The sequence below is a fragment of the Erythranthe guttata genome, chromosome 9 (genome assembly GCF_056151865.1).
Source record: "Erythranthe guttata isolate IM_541 chromosome 9, IM_541, whole genome shotgun sequence".
Classification (NCBI taxonomy): domain Eukaryota; kingdom Viridiplantae; phylum Streptophyta; class Magnoliopsida; order Lamiales; family Phrymaceae; genus Erythranthe; species Erythranthe guttata.
Window position 1 is genome coordinate 7,524,507 of NC_142541.1, and position 15,423 is coordinate 7,539,929.

General features: G+C 37.1%; 1 long non-coding RNA gene across 1 annotated transcript; it reads left to right on the plus strand.

Moving 5' to 3' along the window:
* Positions 1-858: 858 nt before the first annotated feature.
* On the plus strand, positions 859-4,467 carry LOC148767980 (uncharacterized). Its single transcript, XR_016033403.1, has 2 exons — positions 859-1,795; positions 4,264-4,467. It is a non-coding gene; the product is annotated as an uncharacterized LOC148767980 (long non-coding RNA).
* Positions 4,468-15,423: the final 10,956 nt, after the last annotated feature.

Below are 15,423 nucleotides of genomic sequence, written 5' to 3' on the forward strand. Positions count from 1 at the left end.
CTACATGCAAGACTAGAAATTAACTAGGCATGATGGACTTAATGCAAATGCGGACAGATTCAATGCATAAGCTTTAAAAACTAATTCCTCTTAAACTACTCATGAATATGACCCCAAAATAATACCACACCATCCAACACGGGTCTAGATCACTCAATTAAAACAGTTTTGAAAGATGCATGGCCATTTAGGAGAAATAAAAAAAATGGCACAGTCACTCAGTTTTAAAATCCAGAACAGGGGAGGGAGATTTGAAAATTCATAATAAATTACTCACTGACCCAAAAGCTACCAAATTTTACCCCAAGGCAGAAAAATGGGTTTAAAACATTTTCCAAGTGGAAACAAGGAATTTGAGTGAGTAAAACTCCAGTTATATCAGAAAACACCCGAATGACCCTGTTTCAATGCAGTAGTGAGAAATAAATCATAAATAAATAAATACCTACCCAAATCATGCACAAGACCTATCAATATGATGAGAACAGAGAGATGCAAAGAATCCTAAAATTGCATGATTTTCTAAGCAGAGCACCTATATGAAAATAAGTTTATAACATGGAGACCAAACACGAAGAAATTACTAGCCGAAAGCATGCATGCATATGAATAGTGAAAATTTGCTTTCGCTTACAAAGGCTACGGATTACCGATTAATTATCCAAAATAGGGTAATCCTAATTACTATTACACATATCGTCTTTTAATAATTCCCACCGATCGGAGGAAGCGAACGGTAGAAAATGCCTAAAACCGTATCAAAAGTATTTACAAGCATATTATACAAATAAAACCACATGACTAGATTAAGAGCCAACACAATCGACAACCCCTCCATACAATCTCCTTCCGATTCTCGAGCTCGATTTCTAACTTCACTCCTCGGGCCCTAAATCGGGTATACCTACAAACATACAAAACCTATATGTGTAACAGCCCGCATTTTCATAAGCATTTATATATGATTATATTGAACATATAGTAAATACGAATGTACGTGCATTTCATGAATCGAGTAGCAATTTATACGCTCTCTATGTGTTTATGTGATTTAGATACATTATAGTATTTTTAGAAGTAGGCATTATTATTAATTGAGTAGTTGATTCTAATTATGTGATTTAATGAATTATGTGCTTTAGTCCATGGATTTTAATGATGTGCTTTAGTTGATAATTAATCTATTAGGATAATATGAGATTTAATAAGTTGTGACATGATAACTAATTTCTATTTGGCCTCATATTGAATTTATGTGAATTATATGGGTTAATGCTAATAATTAATAGTTATGTGACCGTATGTTTTGTGTGTGTGAATTATTCCCTAAGTGTATTAATTACTAAAGACTCCCCTCTTCTCTTCTATATTGCTAAGGAGCCCCCAAGGTATTTTTCTCCCAAATTGCTAATAAAACCCCAATGTCTTTTATATTGCAAATAAGGGCCTCATCTCCTCTATAAATAAACCCCTCCTCTTCACATTTTCTTCACACCAAAACATCAGCCAAAAGGCCCTCTCCTCTCCCTCTCCTCTCCCTCTCCATCGAGCAAAAACAGCCCCAAAGAAGAATTCTCTTCTTCAATTCTATCACCCCATCAAAGCCCCTCTCTTCAATTGCTCTCCAAGAGAAACTCCCTCCTCTTCAATTCTGCTAAAAATCTTCAAGAATCAGCCCCTTCACATCCTTCAAACTCAGCCCCAAAGCCATCCAAGAACATCCAAGCCAAACCCGCCGAAAATCCACCGAGCCTTTGGTTTTCTTACTCCTTCATCTTCGATTTCTTGCTCTTGGGTAAGGACCTTGGTCTTTACTGAAATAATAACCTAATTAATATAAATTATATGTGTTTTAATGAATTTTATGTTTGAGGTTTTAATTTTGAGCTTTAGAAGATAAAGTTCTTGATGAACACTACTTGAATTTCAGTTTCGTAGCTTCTAATTTATATTGCATGTTGATATAAATTATGCATAAATCGGATTTGTAATGAGTGAGTTATGAATCGTTTTCCGAATCTGCACAGTTTCGGAGTCATCCACGAATTATGTGTTAAATAGCGTTTTATACTAATCTTATTTAGTTGATTCAACTTGAGTATGATTATAAACTTATGAAACTGAATTTCCACAAAATTTGGTAGTGTTTAAGTAAAGGTATGAATTAATTGGTATTTTTAAAGTTAGTGGATCTGTTCTGAATTTCTGCTTATGTTACTGCACTAAATTGATTATATCTCGTACATAGATAAGTTTCTTCATAAACTGTTTTAACCCTATAAACTAGACTTAGATATGAACATTTGTTCAAAATTTCATCAGGTTTGGATCTGCGGTTTAGGAGATATGAATTTCTGAAGTTATAGTGCCTAAACTGCCAGATCTGTTTTGATCAAAGATGTAGATATAAATCACTAATGAATTTTCAGGTTCTCAGCCTCGGAGTTTACTGCATGTTTCACAGATGCCCTGTTTTCATAAAATCACGAAATTTCATGGGTAACTAGATCTTTCTGTCTTATTTAAACTGATATATTTTAATCATCAATCGGATTTGAGATGATTAAGATATGAATTATTTACTAAACCTGCACAGTTTGTGAGTCAGCTGAGGATTTGCTTTTAAAATCGATGTTTTCCTATTTTTATTTCCTTGATTCCACTTGGAATATATTTATAACTTATAAAACCAGTTTTCTGAAAAGTCCTACATTGTTTTAACAAAAGGGTGATTTATTGGGTATTTTCAAAGTGGTTGGTTCTGTTTCTGAAAGTGTGACCACACTCCTGCACTCTTTTACTCATTTCTCTTAGTCTACTAGTTATTTTGGAAAACTGTTTTAAAGGAGTCTTTTCGACTCATACAGGAGTATTGTGTCAAAGTTTCAGGATTTTTGAAGTTATGGTCTAAGAGAAATGTATTTTCAAAGTTAAGGTGTCAAAACTGCCCGATTTTCCTAAAAACGAATTTCTTTGAATTAAAGGTGTCCTTTGTGAGCATGATTTAAACTCTTGAGACATGATTTAATATGGTAATGAATAAGATTATGATGTTACATCTAGAGAACCATTATTAGAGTACTTATAAGTAAGATACAAAGACTAGTATATATTTAGAACTATAAGTTATTCTTGAAACTTTCTATGTCCTAGTACTTCTACTAGATTTGATTTTCTATAGTCCTTTGAATAGGTATTAGGTGAAATATTGAAATTCATGATGATTATTTGAATAATGTGTTTTACTCTTATGAGGTATAAGTATGTATATATAAAAGTATATGTATATGTATATCGATAGTTTAGACCTATGATGTTATAGGCGTACTCCCTTCGGGTTGAGGAAACTTATAGCCCATAGTTATAAATTAGAGTATATACGTATATGTATAAATATATATATACGTATAAGTACCTATGTGTATATACGTGTAAAAGTATATGTGTTTTTATTACTAATGTTTGATCTATATGTGCTTACTATTGTTCCGGAATTTGCTTCCGAATTTTATGATTTGATTATCAAGTTATGTGATTTAACTCCTTCGCATTATGTGAATGATGTACTTGAAATTCTACTGTTTATTTGAATGGTGCATTAAGATCTTCAAATTACGTGCATTCCTCGAGTCATTAAATGGTTGCATGGTCTAGTATAGAAGAGTCAAAACGGTAACGTTGCTCCGATGAATAGACACGGGATACGGTGGGCCGGTATCCCAAAACAACAAGTTACTATAGACTGCAGGGTGGGTAGCTCTCACCAAAGACCGGGCTCAGTATAAAAATGTCTATTGTCGATGCTTACGTTAGGGTTTTGATAGGGATCCTGTCATACGCATCTACGCATAAAAAATGATTTTGGAAGAAAAATGATTTTCTTTTAAAAGAAATTCCGTTTTGTTTAAAAAGGGGAACTTCGTTCAAAGAGACTTTATGCCTAAATTGGATTCCCAAGTAAATTATGAAATTTACATGAATTATTCCCAGAATGATTTTCGAAACAAAACCATACTTTTGTTATAATGCTCTCGATTTCAAGAAAAATATGTTATGTGCTTATATGTGTAATTATATGCTTGAATATGTGTGACGTGTTTGTAGAGATAACATAATTAGTTGGAAAGGACATAGACGAATACTTTAGGACTCCCATAGGTCGTGAGTGACACGTTGAGAGAGGCGTGAGTTCGTCAGACTAAGACTAACGTCCTTACTGAGCCAGTGTTTGGGCTCATGCTTTTATGCAAATTATCTTTTCAGGTTCTCCAAGCTATGTAGGAGGCCGGCGGAGAGGAGTTCGAGGAATCACGAGCTTTGGTGCCTAGATCATTTCACTCGTATTTTCTACGCAACGTTTTATCAAAAAACTAATCACATAGTATAATTTTATTTTGTACTCTGATTGGAACCCGGTCTATTAAACGGGGGTATCTTAAATAAAGTTTATTTCCTTCCGCTGTCTTACGAGTGTTTTCTAAACCCCGGTAATGTTTTATGTGGATTATTCCGCCACCTCGAGATTATTTTCAAAATCCCGTTCATGTTATGGTACACTCTCTATGAAAAATCTTATTTTCCGATTGTGGGTTAGATTTGAAGTAAAGGGAAATGGTTACAAAATTTTAAAGTGGTTTTTCTCAAAGTTCAAATTTGTTCCAAAAGTTTTTAATAAAGTCCGTATTTCAAAAATTTCTTTTAAATCATTGAGGGTGCTACAATATGAGTCTTTGAGGACTCAATGAAAATCTTGAAGTATTATCGAATACACATAGCACATAGAGCATACATATATCTATATATATACATACATATATCTTATACATGAACATGCAACATAAAGTAAAACAATCATATGCTTCCCTTTTTCGTCGGCGTTCTTCATTCACATAATTGCCACACGCATAGAGTGAGATAATTCCCACTTTTATAACCCTATGATCCCAAGACCATATAGTGAGAATATCCCACCTTTATAACCCTATGCCATGACACGTATTGAAGATTATAGAAGGAATTTCCCACCTTTATAACCCTATGATCCCAAGACCATAGAGTGAGATCTTCCCACCGATATCCTCAACACCATAATGCAACATGCATGACATGAAAAATTGTCGGGAATCCCTCGGAAGAGCCAATCTAAGTTACCGGTAAATAACCTCACATATATATCGAATCATGTCTATCTACGTGGGATCAAACCACCCCTAGGCCCTACGGTACCGACTCGCCGTACCCGGGCAATTTACCATAACCTCGAAAGACTTTCCAACATAGTTTTATCTTTTAAAATTTCATGACACTAATGCACCCACCCATGCACCCTTCTACTTACCCTTCTCTCATCCTCACACCCAATGATTCACATAAGCAAGCAAGAGCACATAGAAAATACACATAAAGTTTCACCAAAATCATTTAGCCATAAAAAAACATAAAGTAACCAAAATCTTAACATGCAAAGACAATCTAACATCAAAGTTCACTAAATCTAGCATTTTTACAAGAATAAAATTCAAGACTTCCATCCTTACATTTATTCAAGTAAATACACTAGATCTTCACATGCAAGAGTATTTTAAATCAAGTTAGCACAAATCCTTAGTTCTTAAATCATTTTACATACAAAACACTAGATCTTAACATGCAAGACTTTAGATCAACCCTCAATCACTAGATCTTAACATGCAAGACCTTATATCAACAATCAATCACCAAATCTTACATGCAAGGCCTTAAAACAACAATCAACACAAGATCAACACATGCAAGATATCAAGTAAACCAAATAAGCAATTTTAAGCATTTTACCTCAAAAATTCGAAAGTTCCTTAGCTAAGTCAAAATTCAATTTCTTTTCACAAATCAACAATCAAACAGTAGATTAACACATGCAAGGCACTAATTAAGCCAAATAAGCAATTTAAGCATTTTTTTCTCCTAAAATCCGAAAGTTTCATGGCTAGGCCAAAAATTCATTTTCTTTCCACAAAACAACAATCAAACACTAAATTAACACATGCAAGGCACTAATTAAGCCAAATAAGCAATTTTAAACATTTCCCCCAAATTTTCGAAAAAGTATAAAACTTCAAGAACAAAGTTATCTTTTCAAAACACTAACATGCAATCATCATCTAAACCATATAATCACATAATATGCAAGAATCAACAAATAAATCACATAAAAACACATAAAAACCGAAAATACTAGTGGTGTTGTAGGTTTGAGCAAGAATTCAAGAATTCTCACCTCTACTCTTTAGGGGAAGGATTTGTTAGCTCTTTTCTCTCTAATACAAGAAAGATTAAGAGTTAGATTAGGCATTAAGAAAATAAGAATAAAACAAAAGAACTTGGAGGAAGAAGAGCTTTGCTCTTTCGGAAAAGAAGAAGAAAGAAGAGGGAGGAGAAGCTTACTCCTAAGCTTGGCCGAAAATTCTTCTTTTGTTGAAATAGAAGGAGACTTTGAACTTAAGGATTGTAAGAGTGGAGTTTGAGAATGTATTTTGATCTTGGGAATGGGAGGTATTTATAGAGTTTTTGGAGAGTTCAAAGCCAATGGAGAAGAAAGGGAAATACATCTTTTTGTGGGGGGGATTTTGGAATTTCCGAAAGTTGAGGTGGTGGTGGTTCTTGGGTGGTTCAAGCTTGAGAAAATGGTGGCTATGGTGGTGGGGGTGAGGCTGCCGAAATGGAGGAGGAAGGGAGAAGAAGAAAGACCTTTGGTCTTACTTAAAGGAGTGAAAAGCATGCCTAGTCTATAGAGTAGGGAACTAGGCTTGAGTATTTCTTTCTATGCTCAAAGTACAACCACACTGATGCATGTTTTTCTACTAATTAATATGCAAGTTTTAAAAATCATGTGTGTGTGTGTGTGATGTCCGAAAATTCAAGAAAATGTGGGGAGGATTTTCTAATTTTCGACATTAATTAAAAATCCTAAAATGCATGATGAAATGTTCATTTAAATTCATATGCAAAAATAAAATACTAATTCATGAAAATAATTTATTTCGACATACTATTTCGAAATATTTCCTAAGCACATAATTCACATAATCACATAATTCACATAATCACATAATTTCACATAATCACATAATTCACATAATCACATAATTTCACATAATCACATAATTACCTAATTCATGTAAATACTAATCATGCAATAATTATTCTAATTTCACAAATATGCACATAAAGGTGGTAAAATAAAATAATAATATTTTACCGAAAATGTGGGGTGTTACATTTATAATTAAATCTAAACAAAATATCAACGTAAGTAAACGTATTGAGTGTAAAATCTACACTCAACACACCCCCAAACTTGAACTTATGCTTGTCCTCTAGCAATATCTATCAACTTGCAAAGCCACGAAATAAATAAATGCATCACACTATATACATTAATATGGTCAACTTCACGTTTTCAGGACTTGCAATTGTTATGACACTTCTCGAAATTTCACAAGCTTAAAATTCAAAGAAAGCTAATTGCTTACCATTGCCAAGAACCAAAAATCATGACACACAAAAGGGAAGTCTCCTTGTTTTACTATAATTCTTTAATTTGTCATTAATTGTTTTTTAATTTATTATGGAAGCCTATTAATATGAAATAGTCCAACAAGTCTTCGACTTGTGCAAGACGTATCAAGAAGATTTATTTCTTTGGTGTTTTTATTAATATTATATTAATTTATAATAAGTGTGGTGATAAGGGAAGTAACGTTTTTATAAGACAATGAGATATTTTATTATACATATCATGAGAAGCCCTTTACTAATGTAATTATTTTCTTTCACGTGACTCAGGTTTCTCATAACATGCAATATATAAGAAGCTTTCGGCATTATTATTCATACGCCTTTTTGATTGAGAGAAGAGTTCAGAGAAAATATTTTTTTCTCTCGTTTTTATTGCTCTATCGTGATACGTGATTTTCATAGAAAATATATATCAGCTTCAAGGCTTTGTCGTGAAGACACCAAGATTAAAGGATTGTCACAAGTTTGTTTCTGCTATACAAAAAGAAGATCGGTTCTTCGGGAGAGGGCTGAAACAAATATCGGGAGGAGATTGATCCGCCGACTGAAGGGATTCAACGTTGAAGGGAGTTCAACCGAGCGGAGAGGAGGCTGGCATAATCGGAGCCACTAGGTTTGAGTATTGCACTAGTACGGCGTCAAGATAAAGAGGGAGTCTTTAATTTATTGTTTAAGCCCTAATATTGTGCTTGTAAAACTAAAATAGTAAATATTCGTTTTTGTAGATCCTTGTGAATGTAAGGTACAATCGTATCCGAACCACATTAAACTTGTGTCTCGTTTATTTTTGTTTTTACACAATGTTTTACGAATTGTTGCAACACTTCACGCAACAGTAACGAAAAACTGAATATGACACAAATAATTAATATTTGCACGAAATAAAATCTAACACACCCAATCATGATGGTGGTACGGTTTCTTGTCGGTGTGATTTCCGCAGCGTGTTCCCTGTGGTTTATGATGACGAACAAGCACGATGACGGTGGTGGTGGATTTGCCGCCAACAAGAAGAACATTCACCATTACCGTGCCTCCTTCTACGGAGTTGCCACCGCCGTACTCTTTTACACAGTCGGCGCATGCTTGAAGAACACTCCACTGTTGCGCATGCGGGGCTCATGTTGCGCGTGCGGGGCGACTGGAGTCGGGCCCTTTACTGCAACTTTCACCATTACACTTTCACCATTACGGTTACCATGGAGCTCAAAATCTCCAAAAGCGCAGATGTTGGTCTCTGTTTTACTTTTTCTGTCTGATGGAGATATCCAGATCGACGTTTGACTACAACATCTTGCAGTTGTTCCTCCGGCTCCCGATACAAAGTACTGCTACGTGCCTTTACAATGAAAAGGGCCAATGTGTTATTGGGTAGGCGATTGGGTTTTTTACTGTGGTTTCGTTTATGGGGTTGATTCGAAGAGGAATTGAAGAAGAAGAAGCTGGTAGATGAATTTAGGAGAACAGGATGATGAATGGCGTGGCTGATCATCAGGACGAAGATGTGCTTCCCCAGCTTATTCATGCCGAAGTCGACCCTCATCATGTTCCGCTGCCACCGGAGTTGGAAAATAATGAATGATCGGAGTTTGCATATAATATCAGGGTATATATATTATAGGGATAATTGGATGGAACTCCCTTATTTGGAACTTATATTGATAGAGGTCCATTTTGTTAGTTGATTATAGCTATAGGTCCCTTAACCAATAAATGTAATGTAAACTAAATTAAATTATTAATTTAATGACATAAATACCCTCAATTAATATTTATATTGAGATAGTTAGTTATGGAAAATACAAACCCGAAAACCCAAAACTCACTCTATCTCTCTTCTATCTCACGCCTCTCTTCTATCGCTCATCACCCTCTCTCTCCTTATTTATTTTTTATTTTTTATTTTTTACATATATCTCTATCTCTCACCTATCTCAATATTAATATATAATGGAATTATATTTTTATTTGCATTTTCTAATTAATTTTATAATTAATTTTATAATTAATTTTGCCTTTTATTTTTACTATTTGCATATAAATCACATTCGCAAAATGTAAACTATAACAACAGAATGAAGACTAAAGCACCTTGACAATTTTGTTGCAAAGGTATATAGCAGTACAAAAGTTCAATATATATTTTTTTTAGCAAATTGAAAGCCTACTCACAAAATAACTTCAAAATCTGGTACATATTAGAAAATAGTTCATATCAAAATCCAAAGAAAATATAATGCAACAAATTAAAAAGAAAGTTCAGCAAAACATAAGTAAATGCCGTAAAAAAAATTCTAATTAAACTGAATGGTGTTCTCATCGTTGAAGATTTGATGAATAAAAGTTTTTCGGAGTTCAATAATCCCGTTTTCTGCAATTTTTCTCACTAATGGCAGTTGCATGCCGAAGACATATAAGACGAATATCCCACAATCAATCGAATATGGTTTCCGTTAAGGCAATGTCGAAACATAATCTGGTTTTGTGCTTCCGCGCAAATAGATTCGTCTTGATTCATGTTTTTTAAGAGGCCCATGATTCATCTACTTTCCTCTTCCTCTTTCTCAAATCAACTATTCAATTAAAAAAATATTGCATAACCATGTCAGGACCTATAATCCATGTACATCAATTGCACATAAAACATGCAAGGTGCATTTCATAACATCAAATGCAAATTGTAATTTGAAACAATAAAACGCAATATCAAAATGACAAGATGACTAAGAATATGCCAAAGTGCAAATGAAATATACAATAGCAAAAATCACACTATATACGCAAAATGCTGAATAAACAACGAAGTGAAAAAATACACTACGGTAGAAACAACAAATTCCAAACAAAAAGCGATAAAATCGAACATATGTGGCAATCAACACCAGAAAATAATTTGAAAAGAAAAATCGAAAAACACTGTATCACAAAACAATGAAATGAAAACATAAAATAATTTAACACAAATGAGCAAACTTCAAACAAACGATCAATGACTTTAACAGGAAAAGGACAAATTCAACAAAATACTCCATTTGGCCGAAGAGCACAACAAGCAACAAAAAAATGTTGCAATCGAGATAAGAAAAAAAGATGTAACAAAATCGCAAAACAACCAGCAAAATGTCGTAACTCAAAAAGTAAATTCAAACAAAGAATAATGTCACATAAAGAACAAAATTGAAAAAAAAAAAGAATTTCGTAGAAAAAAAAAAGAAAGAAAAAGATATCTGGGATTGAAACCTCTAAATCTGCATCTTTCACTTATGTTATAAAAAAACCCATTGCGTTCCATGAATGAATCGCCACCAAAAGCATTTAAAATTGGCAATAGCAAATTACCTGTACGTTTTCGATTTGCACTACTCTCTCGGATGTGTTTTTTTTTTGTTGGTGGTTTACAAAAGTTATAAAGATTCGATCGTTCTCAAGAGTAACGATAGGGTTACAGAGATTGCATAGAAGAAAATGGTTGGGGGGGGGGGGGGGGGGAGGAAGTTTTGGTGCTACGGGAGATTTGTTAAGGGAAATTACAGATTGAAGAATGCAATTTGGGGGAGAATTTGCGATTGAGGTTTTGAGGCACATTTTTTGCTAAAACCAATTTGGTAGAGGATTTTTGGAATATATGGATTTAAGAATGCAATTTTCCTATTTTTGCTAAAAAGGGAAAATCAACCATAAAAAAATAGTAGGGGTTATACTAATATTGGACTTATAACTTGGATTTTAACCTATATAATCTAGTAATGGAGGGCCTATAAAAAGTTACCCCTATATAATGGAGAGTTGAAGTAGGATGAGCTGGAAGAGCAGAGTGGATCACTGGCTCACAAGCTTGATGACCTTGAGATACCTGCGATCATAGAACACGTAAACTAAGCCGGGGGTTGATCCGACAGAAACCGTTCTGACGCTCAAGTCAGACGTGCGGATAGTGGAAATAGTCCAGAGACTACATGTTATAGTATTACTCAGATAATAGGACATACCTTAAGGAATGAGTTCAAACCTTTATTTATACCTTAGTTGAGATTGTCAGGCCCAAACGAAAGGTGATTGGGCCTCGGTGGTAGTGGTCTTCAGTATTGGGTTCGTGGCCCAGCAGGTAAAGAAATTGTAGGCCCATTGGGTTGGCCCAATTATGCATATCATTAAGCCCTCACTCTCGAGTCGATGTGGGGGCCATGTTGAAATGGGTGTCAGATCGTGTCGAGAGTAAAAATTGTAGAAGTCGCTCGTTGGCTTATGGCCTAATGGTGTGCAAAAATGCGTTGGAGCGTGTGTCGGAGGGGCGTGAAGGCGCGTTGGCACGTATTGCGACCGAGTTGTCGCGATGTAAGTTACTTGAGTCGTCGGTTTTGTCCCGCGACGATGTAACCGCCATGATCGAGTTATCTCCTCGTGGGTGTTGTCTCGTCGCAGGGTAATAGAGTTGATCGAGTTATCTCCTCGTGGGAGTTGTCTCGCGATAATTTAGTAGCACGGAGAGTGTATTCTCCTCGTGGGAGTTGTTATTTATTGACATTGTCAATGTTTTGACGTGTTGCTTGTATGTGTTTACATATAGCCTTGTGCGTGATGTACTTGAGGAGGGGATCAGACTCTCAAGAATTGTTTTTTTATGGGGATCATGCCGCTTGTTAGATCTCGTGGGTCGTAAGTATGTTTGGACCGTGGCCACGTTTTAATGAATGACCCGACGAAAATAAGTAGATAAATTTGAGTAATCAAGCTAGCCAGGCTATATAGATTCCCATAATATCTCTAAGTGTTTCTAGGGTTGTAATCGTGCTAACATGAGCTTGGGATTATGTAGTGATTTCCAGGTGAGTTTTCTCCTCGTGGGAGTTGTCTCGCAGAGAAGTTGTAGGAGCGTTAGATGACGCACGACTGGGGAGCGTGCGGATTCAGGTCGCTCTGAGCGAGTTGTCTCCTCGTTTTAGTTGTCTCGCAGCGAGTCTTATTACCGAGCGAGGTGTCTCACTGCGGGTTCGTAGAACCGAGGGAGTTGGCTCCTTGTGGGAGTTGCCTCGCAACGGGTTGTACGATAGAGCGAGTTGTCTCCTCGTGGGAGTTGTCTCGCTGTGGGTTGTAGGACCGAACGAGATGTCTCCTCGTGGGAGTTGTCTCGCTGCTGGTTCGTAGAACAGATGGAGTTGGCACCTTGTGGGATTTGCCTCGCAACGAGTTTGTAGGACCGAGCTGTTAGAGTAGGTGACTAACAAGCCAACATGTGGCTGTGGTCTTTCGTATTTATTATTGTAATAAACGAACCTTTATTCGTATTAATGATAAAACACCTTGGCATTCTATATCTTTGTCCCTTTGTCACAAGCATAGATATAGTCCTTACAGTTATTACAAGTACTAGTAATTGATCGTTAGGATCGTGAGATATTTACTCAAGTATTGTAACTGTTAAACGTGTTCCTAGTCGAAGGGTTACGCCACTAATGAGGATATCGGCCTTTCCCATTAAGACTAGCACTTAGTGTATGTGTACTGCATCTCATCAGTAAACGGTATTGTGATATCGGCATGCATAAGTGGGTGCTCGTAAGTTGACGAGTTCACTGAACTCCCTCATCCTAGAAATCTCTAAGTGGTTCCCAATAATCGAGTAGAGATATCTATGGTATAGTTGTACACCATTAGTCCTTATGACCTAGACATCACCGTGACTTCACTAGAGGACCAGCTGTATCGTGACCTGTCCCTGAGTTCCACCGAGGACCATCCCAAGGGCCAGTGTTCGTGCAGTCCGAAATCTAGTGGGAGGTCTGTGCATTGTAGTCGGGGATTCGATCGCTAGAATAGTCTTGGATGTCCTGTGTGTTCTGAAAGTTTGTAATCATTCTAAGTCTCTGGCCAGAGCTGACTAAGTGATGATTAGAGAATTCGATTCTCTAAGTCATGCACGTGACGATTACAACACTTGGAACGATCGCACCGTCATCGAACATATAAAGAGGTCTCGATGAACCAATGCCTCTAGTTCGATCGGGACATATGTATCGAAGGGACCGTACTGTACGTTAACTATATCTGAAGGTTCTTGCAGGCACTTCATTTGTATCTAGGGAATCATGACGCGTAGTTGCTAGACGCCAATCTTGATTCGTTGGGTGATTAAGGTGAAACGAGCTTCATCTTAATCGTAACTCTAAGGGACGAGTTTTGACCACAAAGGGTTGTGGACCCACGGCTAGCTTACACCTGAACCATCGAGGGTCACACTGCTCGTGCACATGAGATCTTTGAATAAACGGTCAGAGATAAAATAGTTTATCTTTGCATAATTGGAAGTCAATACGATTGAGTCCAACATTCGTAATTTGGAATTATGAATGAGAATAAGAAAAGGAAAAGAATAGGCGAACGTGTTAGTGAACTTTCTAAATCGGGAAGTTTCCAAATTTAGAAAGTGCACTGAACTAGGGTTTCCACTTTTGGAAAGTTGGAAAATGAAAGATGGCACTCGTAATGACGAGGATATTATAATGATTCCGAAAATGTAATTGTTGCAATTTTCCGGTCATTGAATTAAGAGAGACGAGCAAGTAAAAGTACTAACGGACTTAAGCTGTTGGGCCCGGTCCAACTTAAGCCCGCTAGGGTTTTATGCAAGACATATAAATACTTGATTTATAGGTCTTGCACAAACACACAACACAAACCCTAACCCTAGCCGTCCACCTCTCTCTCTCGGCCTCTCTTTCCGCGGCCACCACCGCCGTCCTCCCCGCCGTTTCGCCGGAATCGGCCGTCCATCGGCCGATTGGTTTGGTAGCTTCTTTCCTTCTCTTTTTCTTCCGTTTTTCTAACTATTACGTGTCTAGTGCCACGTGTTTAGTAGATCGAAGTATACGAGGTGAAATCCGAGAGGAGGAAGATCGAAGATCGAGGAATCGAAGAGCAGCGCACGAGCCGAAGCCGCACGCTGCCCCACGCGCCGCCCCGGAAGACCGCGCGTGTACCTCACGCGCCGCCGTGGCCGATTCGCCGTTGCTGCCGCTACACCGCTGCTGCCCCGATTGTACAGATTGGTTTCCGTAGCAATCTCGACTTGCTAAACGCTCCTACCTCACGCTTCAAGAGGTAAATACACGAAACCCTAGTTTTGATTCGTTTACGTTTAAACTATGAATTCATGTTTGCTATCGTATGATTTTATGTGATTATGTGTAATCGTTTTAATCTTTGCAAGCATGTTAATTGGTTTAGACGCGAGCATGTTAATTGATTTAAATTCGGTTAAATTATTTAGCATTTGTGGTGTTTTTAATTTCGCTGGAAGCGCAAAGGTACGCAATTAATTGATTTTAATTTGTCGGGCATGTACTTGTGTGCTTTAAAGTCGTTTAAATCACATTAAATTTTTGTTTTCCGCTGCGTATGCGTGCCCGAAACCCAACACGAGCGAGTTTTCTCCTCGTGGGACTTGTCCCGCTGTGGGTTGTAGAAACGAGCGAGTTGTCTCCTCGTGGGAGTTGCATCGCAACAGGTTTGTAGGACCGAGCGAGTTTGCTCCTCGTGGGATTTGTCTCGCAACGGTTTCGTAGTTCCGAGCGAGTTGACTCCTCGTGGGAGTTGTCTCGATACGGGTTTGTAGGACCGAGCGAGTTTGCTCCTCGTGGGAGTTGTCTCGCAACGGGTTCGTAGTTCCGAGCGAGTTGACTCCTTGTGGGAGTTGTCCGACTGCGGGTTGTAGTATCGAGCGAGTTGTCCCCTCGTGGGAGTTATCTCGCAAGCCCCCCACTCTCGAGTCGGTGTGTGAGTCAATTCAAAAAGATACCGGATCGTGTCGAGGGTAGACTGGTGTTGTAGTGTTCGTTAATCGTTGGCGTGGGGTGCGTGTTGGTCGAA